This window comes from Kryptolebias marmoratus, linkage group LG3 (assembly GCF_001649575.2).
Source record: "Kryptolebias marmoratus isolate JLee-2015 linkage group LG3, ASM164957v2, whole genome shotgun sequence".
Lineage (NCBI taxonomy): Eukaryota > Metazoa > Chordata > Actinopteri > Cyprinodontiformes > Rivulidae > Kryptolebias > Kryptolebias marmoratus.
Window position 1 is genome coordinate 15,956,237 of NC_051432.1, and position 14,090 is coordinate 15,970,326.

Below are 14,090 nucleotides of genomic sequence, written 5' to 3' on the forward strand. Positions count from 1 at the left end.
TGTTGTTAAGGACTCTCAGCTCCCATTTTAGAGCATTATCTGTAAAACTGACCAAATTACAACCATTTTTGTGCTTTCTAAGATCACTTGGGTTTGGTGGCCATGTTGAATTATGTTGACCCCAAATGTTAATGGTACCAAATGGTACATCCAATGACTTGTGTAATCTGTTAGCACTCAGAATATATAGATGGAGGCAGTCTCGACTACTACCTCAACAAATTTTGGGTCAATATCTGTAAAACTGGTTGAGTTATAGCCATTTTTGTGATTTCCTAAGACTACATGGCCATTGCAGCCATCTTGAGTCATATTGAGTCCTAAAGTTAATTACTTGTAGATGTATATCTAATGATTACTTTTTGTAAATCTCATCATAATTTGTCCAGTGGGACTTGAAATACTTTGGTAACTGACAAATACATAAACGTGCTTGCATGCACACAGAAACACACACACACAGGCAAAAATATTATTGACTTTGACTTTCTGTGATAGGCATTTTGAACTATTGAACCGTCCCTTTCCCTCCTTCTTGACTCTCAAAATATACTGTGACTACATGAGTTGAAGAGTTCAGGAGGCCTTACTCGCCTGGTTATTGTTCCAGTAATGTACATGCATGTGGTCCTCTGCTCTTTGTACGTCTACACCTGTATCAGCCACGGATTCCAGCATGCCAGACATAATGTGTCATCATCATATACCCTGGGCCCTGGAAATGCAATGCCGATAGTATGCCCGAGGATAACACAACACCTATAAAAAGGCACACTCTTGACAGCGTTCAATGACGGCTCTCTTTTCTACACGTAAGAGTCGGTGTTGAAAGGCCAAGCGCTCGCAGGCACCCCCGGAAACATGCACGCGCACAAACACGCTCGCAGACGTGGTCTTGCTGACACTTCAAAAAGGTCAGCTATCAATAAAGTTCTAAATCTGTGCACCTTTAAAGCTGACGGAGGAAAGAGCTCTTTATCTGAAGGCTATGAAGGATATAACACGGCAGCTTTTACATTTGATTCAATCAGATTTTTATAAAGTCACTTCAGTTTTAATGTATATTAGGTAGAGAAATTTAATTTTATGTGAAAATGCAGTATGATTAGCAAAACAGTAGCTTACAGCTAAAATGAACTACATTTGAGCTTTTAGGCATTTTAATTGTGTAAACGATGAGTCAGCATTGACATAATTAACCAAAATAAGAGGTTTCATTATCTCGCAGGGTTAAACAATAAATTTACAACTTGGTGTATAGATGTAAACATCCTTATGAGCTGTTTTATTTGTTGCAACAGTTTGATTTTGTATCGACCAACCAGACCATTCCTGATATTTATTTCTTATTTATGAGAAATAGGCTGCTTGCTTTGACTTTAAAGGGCATCGCATGCTCTTCGGGTCTGTAGATCCACGTCCCCGATGTTTTACTGAGGCTTTGTTGTAAAATAAGAAGAGGCACACTGATCAATACAGGGACGAGACGCGCTTCAGAATGTAGGCAAGTAAAACGGTGAAGTGTCTGACGTGCCAAAAGCTACCTTTTCTGCATGGCCACTGAACAGCCCTGACTGCAAGAGACGGGATGATCCGGTCTGTAAATAATTGAACAGTTTGGTTTATGTGAGGATGCAGGACACGGGCAGATGCCGAGAGGGAGAATTCCTCAGTTAAGCCATGAAAAAACAAGATATGGATCAACAACTTGCTTAAAAAAAGACTAAGTTTTAGACTAAGATCGTCTCACCAGAACCGACAGAGTTGTAGCCGATTTGGTCAAACCTTGAAAACGGCGTGCAAACTCATGTGACACCACAAACTATCACGCTCAGAGTATGTGTTGTTGATGACTCTCAGCTACTACCACATCAAATTTTAGCTCAGTGTCTGTAAAATTTACTTAGTCAGAAAACACTGTTTCATGACAGGTTACACTTAAAGAAACCCAATCCCTATTCAGTAACTGGAATTCAACTGAGCTTGCTACAAATGAGGTCAGTTTTCATTTAAAAACCTATCTGCCACAGCTGAGTACTTCCAAATCACTGACCAGTTGTTTTTTTAGTGTTAACACTGAAGCACGGCTCTCTGGATAAATGACAGTGATTAACACCTTATCTCATTTAACCTGTTGACTACTAGAATCTGAAGTCCTGTTTTATAAATAAATTCTCAGCTGCTGTAGGGTGAGGGGCTGGGTAAACCTTGGACACTCCCCCACATGTCAATATACCGACACACCAGCAAAGATGCACCAGTTAAAGCTCTGAAGGCCATCCATACGTCCATCGATTTTCTTTACGCACTTTTTTCCTTTCTGGGTTGCAGGGAGCTGGTGCAAATCTCCAGCAGTCACTGTGCGAGAGGCGGGGGACACCCAGGACAGGTCACAACACAGGGAAACACAGAGACAAACGAGAAAAACAACCATTTATGCTCTCGCTCACACCTAGGGACACTTCACCGCCATGCCGCCTGTCATGAAGACCTTAAATCATAAAGTAATAAAACAAAATCTGCACAATATTTTTCCTCATATCGAACGTTAAGTGGCCCTTAAATAAAAACGTGTTTACAGAATTTGTTTGTTTACCTATAGGAAATGACGGAAAATAGGTCGGCAACTGCGACATCTGTGGAAGAGCCGTTTAGGTTTAAGAAGCCCGACACTTTGGACGTATCGGCGCACATTTAATGTCTGCTTTGTTGAGTAAACTATGCAGATAAAAAGATAGCTTAGGCTGAAACAGTAAACTTACAGGGCTAGAAGACGTTTTGCAAAAGCAGCGTGTTTAAATGCCGAAGTGTCTTCGTTGCGCTCCACCACCCAGCTTGATCCACGATATTAAGCGTCGACACATATCTTACTCGCTCTTTATCTTTTCTTTTGCATTTAACAGAAGATTCACTCCTATATTTCCAGCTAAAGGGCTTTTCATAGATTCCACACTGTTCCGATTTTGCCATATTTGTTTATCTTCACAGACTACAGCCAGCCTGAGCTTCCACAAGGTTTTTGAAAGATTCTGCCAAGCGCTTCATATTCTTAAAGTGTGGACTTTCAGAGCTGCACAGCAATATATCTGAAGTAAAGCCTTTCAGATGGCACCATAACATGTTTGATTTTATACTTTCCAATGAGTACCCTTAACCTGACAGACAGGTCTCTGAGGACTGGTTCCATTTGCTATAGTATTCTCAACACATCTACAAAGTAGTCAGTGTTTACCTTATCATTTAACAATAGCTTAACTTTTCTTTTGAAACATGAAACGACGCCATGTGCTACCAGAGGAAAACCGCAGACAGGCTACAAACTGCCACCCTGTCCTCCTGACTCTATTGTTGTGCTGTTGTTGTTGTTTTTTTAATCAATAAACCACAGTTTGTATCATCCACAAATTGTCATCACCTCACATGCGGTATGAAGATGTCGGTTCTGTGTGTTCCTGTCGCGAACAGAGGGGCAGAAAAGTGGCACTTCGTCGGCGAGCGCTCTGTGTCCTCTGCAGGCACAGAGCGAACCGCGGGCGTTACCATGGCGACACGGTGACCCAATGGGAAGCTCGCGCTCGTCCGCTGCTGAATGAAATAAACACAGAGGCCATTTTGCTCGCGAAAGCCACGGCGTCGTTCGCTAATAGGACACAAACGGGAAACGGAGGGGAAACGGAGGGTTCCGACCATTTCTGAGGGCTGAGGGACGGCCGCTGGGGTCTGGACAGAGAGCTGGCAGCGCGGCGCGACAGGCGCATCGAGAAAGGAGAGGCATGCGGTATAATAATAGTAGTGTCGCCGCTCCGCCTTCCCCAGTCCTCCTCCTCCTCCTCCTTGGAGTTTTCGTTTGGTGAGAAAACGGCTTATTAGGACAGCTTTTACCGCCTTGCTGTCCGAGGCCCAGTGTCATCCACCCCCACGAGAAACAGAAGAGAAGTACCTTTTATCTAGCTAAGCTGACCCGACACCGCGCGCTACATCCGAGGGAGAAACAGGTGTACGGTTTCATCACTCGGAAGCTCCACTTCCAGACCGCTGAAAGTCGCCGCGTCTCCTCCCCGCCTCGTCGAAGTGACAACTTCGGTCACTGCGTATGGAGGAGGTCGATTCCCCGATGATACCTCGCGGTTTTCTCTCGGCGTGAGGCAGCAGTTTTGGGGGTAAGTACTCCCACAGCAGTGTCGCCGTCCGTGCGCGCTGCTAACACAGTGCCACAGATCTGAGTCGAGCTGAATTTAATGGTCAGGGAAGCGGGCTTGTGTGGAAAACCTCCTTAAAGGCGTTAATAAGGGGGAAACGGTGGCTCCGTAATTGTGACTGACCCGAGTGAGTGGAAGCTGTGGCATCTGTTGACGCGGTTTTCTCGCCTGTTTCCTACAAACGTGCATTCCGGCGGACTGGTGTTTTCCTGTGCATCGCAGAAAGATGCGGTGGTGTCTGTCTGGGCTGTGAGGATGGTCAAAAGCTGGAACCACACAGGCTTTTAGGACGTAGAAATGAAATAACTGAGCATGGAAAGTAAAAAGCATCAGCATGACGGAGAGAAAGATGCGGATTTAACAACAAGCCTGGAAATAGTGAACATGAACTAAAATACCCACGTTTAATCCACATCTGAAAATCTGGGGGATAATCTCCATTGTTAGCTTGGATTTAAACAATGGCGGAGAACATTATTGTCCTAAATGAAAAGCACCTTGACTCTATTTTAAATTTTTATGCAACTATAGAACAGGTGTGTTCATGTTCTCTATTTCAGTCCAGTTTAAAACCAAAAGATTGTTCTCCAACATCACCACTCAATATTTTTTACCACCTTTTAGGTGCACAGTGTGCCATTTTTGTTTACACAAATACAAACTTATTTTCTCCAACTACTGCCTTTCTTGTTGTCAGCTGCTCATCCTGAGTATCTCCATTAAACAGACACAAATTCTGCTTGTCCTTTACTGGTATGAGAGGATGATGTAATGAGGAAAAGACTAAAAGGCCAGCAGCGACGGATGGTATCTGCAAGACCTATTTGAATGCTGGGTTAACAGGGAGAGCGGGGAGGTGTCCAGGGTGCACAATGTGTAACATTATCACTCCGGGAACCTCATACCACTCCCAGTGAGGCCTACCTGTCCTGTGAGCGTGTGTAGCTTTGTGTATTTCTGTGGCTGCACAGCAAAAGAGCAACAGTTGATGGGTAGGTGTATGAAAAGGGGCTGCAGCACCAGTGAATCTCTCACAGAGGTTTCAATATAAACACTTGATGAGCGATCAGAGCATTTGGACATGATTGATAGTCAGTGAGCCATAAAGTCACTCAGCTTTGACTCACTTCCGTCTGCCAGGTTAGGGTTACTAAGCAAGACAGTGCATTGTAGGTGTATGGTGGAGGGAGAGAGTGAGAGGAGGAAAGAGGATTAACTTAGGTCAACTGGGGTTTAGAGAATGTGATACATTTTCTCCTGGAAGTCTAAAATGTATCTGATGGTTTCTTTCCTTCTGCAGTTGTCTCTCTCTTTCTCTCTCTCTCACACACATACTTCTGTTAATTGTCGTTTCTTTATTTCTTTGTTTTGGTGTAATCTTCTTCCCATAGCTACCCCAACTGCTGGTGGCTTAATTTTCTTTTTTTTTTTTTCTTTTAGCTTTCTTTAGAAGCTGAAGTCATAGCTCAAGTGCTGTGGTGTAAAGACCTTGTCTGAACGGTAGTTTGACAGATAAGACTGCAGGACATGTTTGCTCTCTTAAGCCCATATATCTCTCTCGGCTGCGAGTGTGTGAGACTAGTCGGGAATTCAAAATTGCGAGAAAGCCGGTAACTTTTCAGTTGCAGTCTCACTGGATTCTGAGTATTTGCGACCAGCAAGCTGCGTGGTAGCATATGGCGTGGTCAGGTTTTGAAACTCGCAGTCTATTTTTACGTGCACGGCTTGCAGGTCTGTGCAGATTATTTTGTAGCCCATCTCTTCCCACACCCTACCTACCTCGACCTGATTTGTACCCACCTTGGCAGCTGCCCCCACGTTAATAATTTAATCTGTTGGAGTACACTTTAGAAATTAAAATAAGCAGATGTGGACTAGTTTGTTTTTTTAATATAATTATTTATCTTCTGCGTGGTTAGACTTGCACACTTGGGGCTGTAGCTGCAGATGTTTTCTGACTAACCCTGGATATCAGGACAAAGCGACTTTAAAAACACAGACATAGGCTCCTCTAAATAATTGTGTTTGCCTAAAAACACAAACAGGGTAGGTAGTGCTTTTTCTGCAAGCAGTATCTGCTTCACTGACAGGTGTTGAAGAAAATAAACAAAATGTAACGCTGTTTGCAATTTATAACAGGATATTGAGATACTGTGATAGGGAATTTTTACCTAAATTGCTAAATACCTTTTGTTGACCAAAAGACAAACTTTTAGTCCTAAACTGGTTTGGTTTTACGTAGCGTGCCATATTTATTTCTCAAACTGTATCGTGACCACCAGATTAACTGTTCATCAGCAAATGTGAGCACCTCTGTGAAAGCAGACTTTTGGTAGTTTTTTTGGTCTGGAGCATTCAGGTTTGTGTTGACACAACGCAAAATGACCATGAACTCTTCTGGAAACCAAAGTATTTTGAAGTTCATTTTAAGTCCATCTGACTTTCAGGTGAAGCTTGACCCCAGTTTTGCAATATAACAGTAATTCCAAGCACATCAGCAAGTTCACAAAAGAATATCTGAAATAAGAAACAAATCAAGGTCCTGTAATGTCCCAAAGTCCAATCTACAACCTGACTGATATGTTCTGACATTAAAAGAGATGTGCCTAAACTACTGCCTGCAGTGGTTCTATAAGCTTCTTGATCAGATGGGATGCTCAGAGCTTCTGCATTTTGATTTACTTTTTGCAAAATAAATAATGAAACAGGGTGATGTCATGCATTGTTCACCTGATATTTTCTTATGTAACTTTAAAACCCAATCATTTAAAACTGTCACACCTTTTTATTATGTGCTAATACTAAACACATCAGAGTTGATTAATGCTTCAATTACTTGTTATCATGACCGTGTTAAAAAGATGTTTGTCTAAAGTTCTACATAAGGTCTAGTTTTTTTCTCGTATTATTACTGACATATTTCGGGAACAGATTGGCTGACAGCCCCTGGAGGCAAACTGCTATATTTTGGGGCCTCAAGTGTAGTAAACAGATGTTAGAATAGAAAAGGGATATCTGGACAAAAAAAAAGCCTCATCTGTGTGCCAGTTATTGTGTATTAAAACAAAATAAATGCTGAAGAGAGCTCAGTGAAGCTAATAAGGTATGAAGATGTACTAAATGCAGAAACCAGAAAGGTTCTTGCATCATAATCTTGCCCATTGCTAACAAATTCGTATTTATGTGCAGATTAATATGATTAAATCACATTTTCAGTTAAAAAGACTTAAACACAATAGGATTATAAACTACTGGAGGTTTCGTTTCTCTTAGCTTTTAGTTTAATAAATAGAATGGCTTGGTCTCTGGTGTAAAATCCTGTATTCTGTTTTACACCGAAAGATTTTTCTTTTGTTGTTGTATTGTTTAAATTTGTACTCTCCAACCACATTATATCTGTATATACCATTTGAACATTGCAAAGTTGAACCATTTTGTAGAACATAATTACCTGTCTTGCTAAGCATCTGAGTTACATCTGAGGATTCATTTTATCAAGGTTTTGTTTTTTTGTTTTGTTTTTTCTGACTGGTGTTTGCAAACCACCCCTATTTCTTTTATTCTAAAAATGCAAGCAGCATTACATTTTTACTGTTTACTTCTAGAGCTCGTCTTACAGCGAGGAGGCAGAAATCAATCCACAGTAAAAATGAGCTTCGTGAACACATGAAATATTTACTCACCTACCTCATAATTCATAGCAATGTGTTTACACACAGAACAAGATATTTTTTCTTAATCTTCTCCCAGGTTTAAGTATTTTTAAAGTGATGCTTACTCTGTGCGCAGCTCTTCTGCTTTTTATATCCTGCCACTTACTTAGCTGGGAATAGCGGGGCCTTGCAGCGACTGATAATGAATTAGGTGTTGAAACGGTGCGGGTGAGACCACGTCGACGCAAATACTGTAGTCTGGAGTGGCTCATAGGTCAAAGTGTCAGTGTGTTTGAGTGTGAGTTTGTGTCAGTGGCTGTAAAAATAGTTTGTTCTTGTACTCTAATGAGATCATTCTCAGACTTCTTTTTTCTTTTTTTTCCTCTAATTTTCAGGTAATTTAGACACAAGAAAAATCAAATAGGACGTGCTTTTCTAAATCCAAATGAAGTTTGACTGAATCTGATCCAGAACTCTAAAATGCTGTTTTTTCAATAGGGAAAAAAAAACATTTTAGATGTTTTTTTAGAGGATTAAGTGGACCGTCATTCATCATCTTTTGGAAAGTATTACTGACGTTACGGGATAAAGCTGCTAAGGTGAATTTGGGTGAAGGACTATATTGGTGCCCTGATAGTGGTCCGGTCTCGGCTCCGAGGTTCCGCCTTTAGCCCTTGTCAGTTGTCAGCTTTTCACCATACCTCTGTGATCCTTGGCACGTGTCCAGAAGTTTGCCGGAGTCAGATGCTGTTTTATCAGGGTCACAAACAATGGCCTTTGGAAATCCTGAGGTCCGGAGCTTAGACCCTTGAAGTCTTACTTATCATCGGATCCATTTGTGCTCGTGTAAATGGGATTTTTACATTACCACTTCCCTATCAGCGTGGTGAAAGCAGACCCAGATAGCGTTGAGCCGAGATTTGTTTGTATTTAGTTTTGTGTTTTATCACTGTGGTTTTATACAAAAATATTTGGTAACTTTTTCCTTTAAAGACTTGAAACAGAATGCTCAATCATGACAGAGGTCTATCCACAAGTTGTTGTTTTTAGTTGGTTCTGTGAAAATACAGACTGTTTGGTCACTGAGTCATTAGGTTGAAATTAAACAGAGAAAGTCAACAGTATCTGTAATCATCACGGTTGTTTGGACTATCTGCTTTTGATGTGGAAAACAGGTCACCATTCAGGATACTCCTAATGGAACTGTAAGGCCATGAGTTAATGAGTTTCCCTTTCCCTTTTTTGTTGCCAACAAACTCCTTCCTGGACCTCACTGTGCAGCAGTTTTAGTCTGAACTAATTTCTGAACTGTTGGCACAGTGATAATGTATTTGCCCATGTCTGCGTGTGTTTGTCTGTACCGTAAATATCGTATTGCCTCATGAACTGCTGGATTTGAATGAATCTCTCAGAAAATAATCAACTAATTTAAGTCGGCAACTGATTAACCAATAAGATGGCTCCCACAGCAAAGCCACCTATAACTCAGCCAATTCTACAGATATTGAACTAAAAATGAGGTTTGGTAGTAGCTGAGAGTCATCCTCAACATATACTGAGAGCACTACACATTGCGTGACATCATTGCTTAAAACTTTGGCAATAACTTTTACAGTCAACACTAACTGTCTGTGAGCTAATAATCCCACGAATCCTTTAATGAAACTTTCAGAATGCAATACATACATTTACAACTGGATCGCTATGGCGGCCATCTTGCACTAAAACTCTGTCACGAAAAGTAGCGAGCAATATGCATTCCTCTAAGGAATGCCAGGCCTTTTAATCGCTGAATGAGTTTAAAGGGTGGATGTTGTCCAAATAGCTTTTTGCACAGTAGCTGTCTTGCTGGTTTTAGGTATCCAGGCTCTAACTAAGTATGAGATGCTAATAGCAGTTGTTACATCACCATTCTGGGAATAGCAGGGAGTCTGTGGTCTAGAGGTGCTTCAGGCTGACCTCCCTCCTGTGTATATTCAGCCTGTGTACGTATGTGTGGTCATTTCCAAATATACATTCCCATATGGATTACACAGCAGGAAGATTATTACTGACGCAGGTTAGTGGTCACATTATCTTTTATTTATATTTCCTACATGATGTGACAGATCGTGGATTATTGTTCCAGGTTTTAAAAAAGAAAAAGTGTCACCATTTATGAGGATTCACCCAAGTGACCCTTCTCGAGTGGCAGTCCAACTGTCAGCAGCAAAAAAAAAAACTGAAAGAAAATCTCATGTGAGAACAGTTTGACATTTCTGTCAGCTTTTTTGTGTGGAGAAGGCCACTTTACATCCGGCAACTGAGTGACATTAAAACCCACGGGAGAGAGAGAGAGCGCTCTCCAACATGCATCCCATGCTTTCAGCTGCTTGTCAAAGGTATCCCTACACCTGATGTTATACCACAGAATGCAGTGTGTGAGATCAGGTTGTACTTTATGGGAGTTTGTGCTTCAGAATAGCGGCTTTGGGTGAATGCATATGCATATACCGTGTGGTATGCATGCATGATTACGTGTGCGAGTGGTAAAATAGAGATAGTGAAGACTGTCACTTAGCCCCCACCCGTCTACACTCAAGAGAGGGGGGGTAACTTTCCAGTCTCATAGACGAGCATGCCTGAGTCTGAAAATAGCTGTATCTGATCAGTGCTTCGCTCAAACGGGGAACTCTCTTTCCCTGTCACTCCCTCTCTCTAACTTTCTCCCTCTCTGTTGTCTCTGTGCTTCCCAGGCATTAAACGGGGTCGGATCTGGGCGTAAAGGAGGAGACCAGGAGGAGACGCTGATCCGGAGCAGAGGGAAGAAGGAGAAGGGAAAACAACAGAAAGAAGTAGCTAAAAAAACGAAGGAATTGGAACTCACAAGTCATCTTTATTTGACCCTTCTTAGCAAGTTTCCAGTCTTTTGGTTTTATGACGGTAAGAGTTACATTTTTTTTCTTTGCTTGATGGATTTTTGCACCTGCACTGTGTTCTTTTAGAGGAGCCAGGTTTTTAAACTCAAATACTGCAGGAAATTTTCATCCAGAAGGATTTGTTGGCGCTTATCTGCATTTTCATACCAAAACACAGCCGAAAATATTTTTAGATTACGCTTTTAAGACACATTTAATTAACTCTCCCAATTTATTTTAAGGTGGTCTTCTTAACTAATATTTCAGCTAATATTATTATTTTTTTGTTATAGCTTTTATTTGTCTCTTGAACACAAATATTTTAGTGTTGTGTGCCCAGTTTTCACGTGTCTATATTTACTTGGGATCACAATGCTTGAAAGAGAATACAAATTAAGAGATCTGAATAGATTTTACAGCCTATGCACCAAAAAAGAAATGGAATTGACTTTTCTGCCAAAGCCACAATTACAGACTAAGTGTAGAATTTTTGTCTTTTGTGACGATTGACAGGGCAAAGTTGCGTTAAATAAAAACGCAGCCTCCTCCCACAGTCACCTCTGAAATAGCAGCAAATAACTTAGGATTATAATTTGGAAAGCTGGAAGCATTAAACAGTTTTGTGAACGATTCCTCCTGATTTAGTTAGATATTTTAAGGTGAAATAAACATTTTAGTTCAGCTCCCCTCAGACTTCTCCCGACCTCGTTCCTTTAACCCCTTACCTGCCCGTGATGCTGCCCGGGAATCTCATCTTTCTCCTTTCTCACTTTCACATACCTCCATCTCCCGTTACACCCGTTTTCATCATCTCTTATTTCCCTTACAACAAAAGCCACGCACCAATCCCTCCATTAGGCCGGTCTCAGAGGTGTTCAGGAATGTCACCTTGACCCCCTCGGGAACACAGTAAGGGGTGGTTCTCAGCCTCGGCTCGCAGCGCGACCATGTGGTTCGTTTTCGCCTGGATCTCACTTTTTGAGAGACACTTTGCATTATTTAAACATCACAGAAAACTCAGCAGTGCATATTAGATGGAAAAAAATTATAGGACATGAGATAAAGATGTGTGATTGCTTGAATAAATCAGTATTACATGTCCCAGCAGGAAATGTTAGAGACAGACTGAGGTTTTCGAGAACATGAATTTATTTACTACGCCGAATTAGTTAATGTATTATTTGTAAATTTAACAGGCAATACATGAATACTGTTCCAGCCCTCAGCAGTGAAAAAAACTAAATACTCTTGCCTTGTTAATAGTGGTTGTTAGTTTAAAACATTTAAACATTACTTTCACAGAAAGGATTTTAAGTCCCCATTATCATCCTGCTAGAACAGGTAAAATGTCCTCTTGCACAAATATTTTCTGGATTGAGTAAAGACATTTTTATATTTATTTGCTGTCATGCTGAGTTTTAGGAAAGATAAATGGCAATATGAAAATAATTCTAGTTGCCTTTAAAATTATATTACATGAAGACTGAGCTGATGGACTCTTTGAAGGTTCTGGTCCACCCAAGAGGTTAAAGGGTCCTGTCTAGCAGTAGTAAAAATAACACCTTTGCTAATCAAGTTCTTCTTATCTTCATGCTTGGCACTTAACATTTGTTCCTGGGGAATTCAGCCTGTGTGTGGGGAATGTAATCTTAACCACAGCTGAGAGCCACTCTTCTTTAGTGCATGCTTTGCCTCAAACAAAACCTATTTTAAAGCAGTTTTATTTACTTTCTGTGCTGCATTTCTAAAAATAAGTAACTAGGAAATGAACTTGTCCCTCAAAAGCTGAATTGGAATGTGATAGGATGGTGATTTCAGTTTATTCTTTTTGTAAACATTACATCTTCGCAATTTGCTGATATTTATTCACCTCTCTCATCCTCTATGTCCTTGATTTAAATTGCGTTTTGCACACTATTTGCACTCTTCGTTGTCCTTTTATCTGTGTGATAATTTTAGATTCTTTCTAGTAACTGCATTAGCTGGTAGTCGCAGCATGTAGCTCCCATAAATTCCTGCTGTTCAGGAGTGAAGTGCTCAGAAAGCTCATTATGCTCAAAGCACTCTACAAGGACTTAATTTGTTGTTTTTATAGAGCCAGTGCTAACTATTCTGCGAGCATATGGGATGCGGAAAGGTTTGTTCTCAGCTGACTGCATTAGAGATTTAACATCATTTTTCAAACTGAAGGTGTTGAAAAGTTGTTGAGCTGCAGTTGTTTATGTTTTCCAATCACTCAAGCTTTTGAGGAAGCTGAACTCAATACAACAGCATGGCCATAAAACCATGTTGAAATGCCAAGTTTAGGATGATTAAGCTTGATGTTAGAAGCAGTTTTATCTTTCAGCTCCGCTGTGTTGTGTACCTCCTTCCAGGAGCTATTACCTGTCTAAACTAGCTGACTGTCAGTTTGCAGAGATTTGGTCATTTGTCTGTATTACAGAGATTTATATGTAGCGCAGTCATTTTCAAGAAGTAACCTCGAAGCTTTTCAGTTGTTTACTTGTGATGCTGCGTCTCCAGATAACTTTAATGAGACTGGTTGTATAAGACATGTTAATGTTTTGCATTTGCCTTTTTAATGATTTTTTACCCCACTCTCTTGACTGTGCCTCTCCTTTATCTTTTTAAAATGTGATGTCATGTCATGGACAGATTTTTATGAAACCTGCTGTAAGTCAATCAATTTAAAAAAAAAAAAAAAAATTACCTGAACTTTGGTGTGGTAATAGGTGAGGGTCAACCCCAATGCTAACTATTTGGAGTCAACTATTTCCGTCTGTTAGCAAAATATCTCATGAACCACTGAACTATTAATTAGTTTTTCAGGAAATAATCATTGGATGTACATCTATAACTGATTTAACTTTTAGAGTCAACCTAATTAAAGACGCCCGCCACCGCTAACCGACATTAGTTAACAGAAAAATGGCTATCACTCAGTCAGTTTTACACATATTGAGCTTAAATTTGACAATAGCTGAGAGTCATTCGCAGTAAATACTCTGACCTTGTAATGTTATTTTCAAGCTTTGACCAAATGGCTATAATTCTGTCATCGCTCAACCTTAGTCGGTGGGTGATGTGCTTTTTCATAAAATGCTAGGCCTTTAATTTTTTATCATTTTATTTTCCTTGTCTTTTTCTCTCCATAAACATCAAAACAGCATGCAACCGAATGGAAGCTAAGCTCTATATTGGAGTGTACGATAACAAACTCACAAACTGTCACATCCTATTCATTCTTCCTCCCCATAGCCCTGAGTCGCAGCGAGAGGAATTGTGTTACATAATTGCATTAGTGCTCTCAGGCCAGTGGCTCTGCTCGTTAGTGGAGTTGT

The 14,090-nt window shown here is 40.6% G+C and overlaps 1 protein-coding gene across 15 annotated transcripts in view; it reads left to right on the forward strand.

Annotated features, from left to right (window-relative positions):
• The window catches only part of sorbs2a (sorbin and SH3 domain containing 2a), a 61,884-nt gene that overhangs the window by 7,627 nt on the left and 40,167 nt on the right, over positions 1 to 14,090 (forward strand). For 5 of the 15 annotated variants that reach the window (XM_025004045.2, XM_017405511.3, XM_025004057.2 and 2 more), the window contains exons 1-2: positions 3,600 to 4,160; positions 10,588 to 10,774. The gene's annotated coding sequence lies outside the window, so the exon portion shown is untranslated. Of the gene's footprint in view, positions 1 to 3,598; positions 4,161 to 10,480; positions 10,775 to 14,090 lie in introns of those variants that run through there. The other 10 variants (XM_017405578.3, XM_037974687.1, XM_025004071.2 and 7 more) reach the window with 6 other exon arrangements.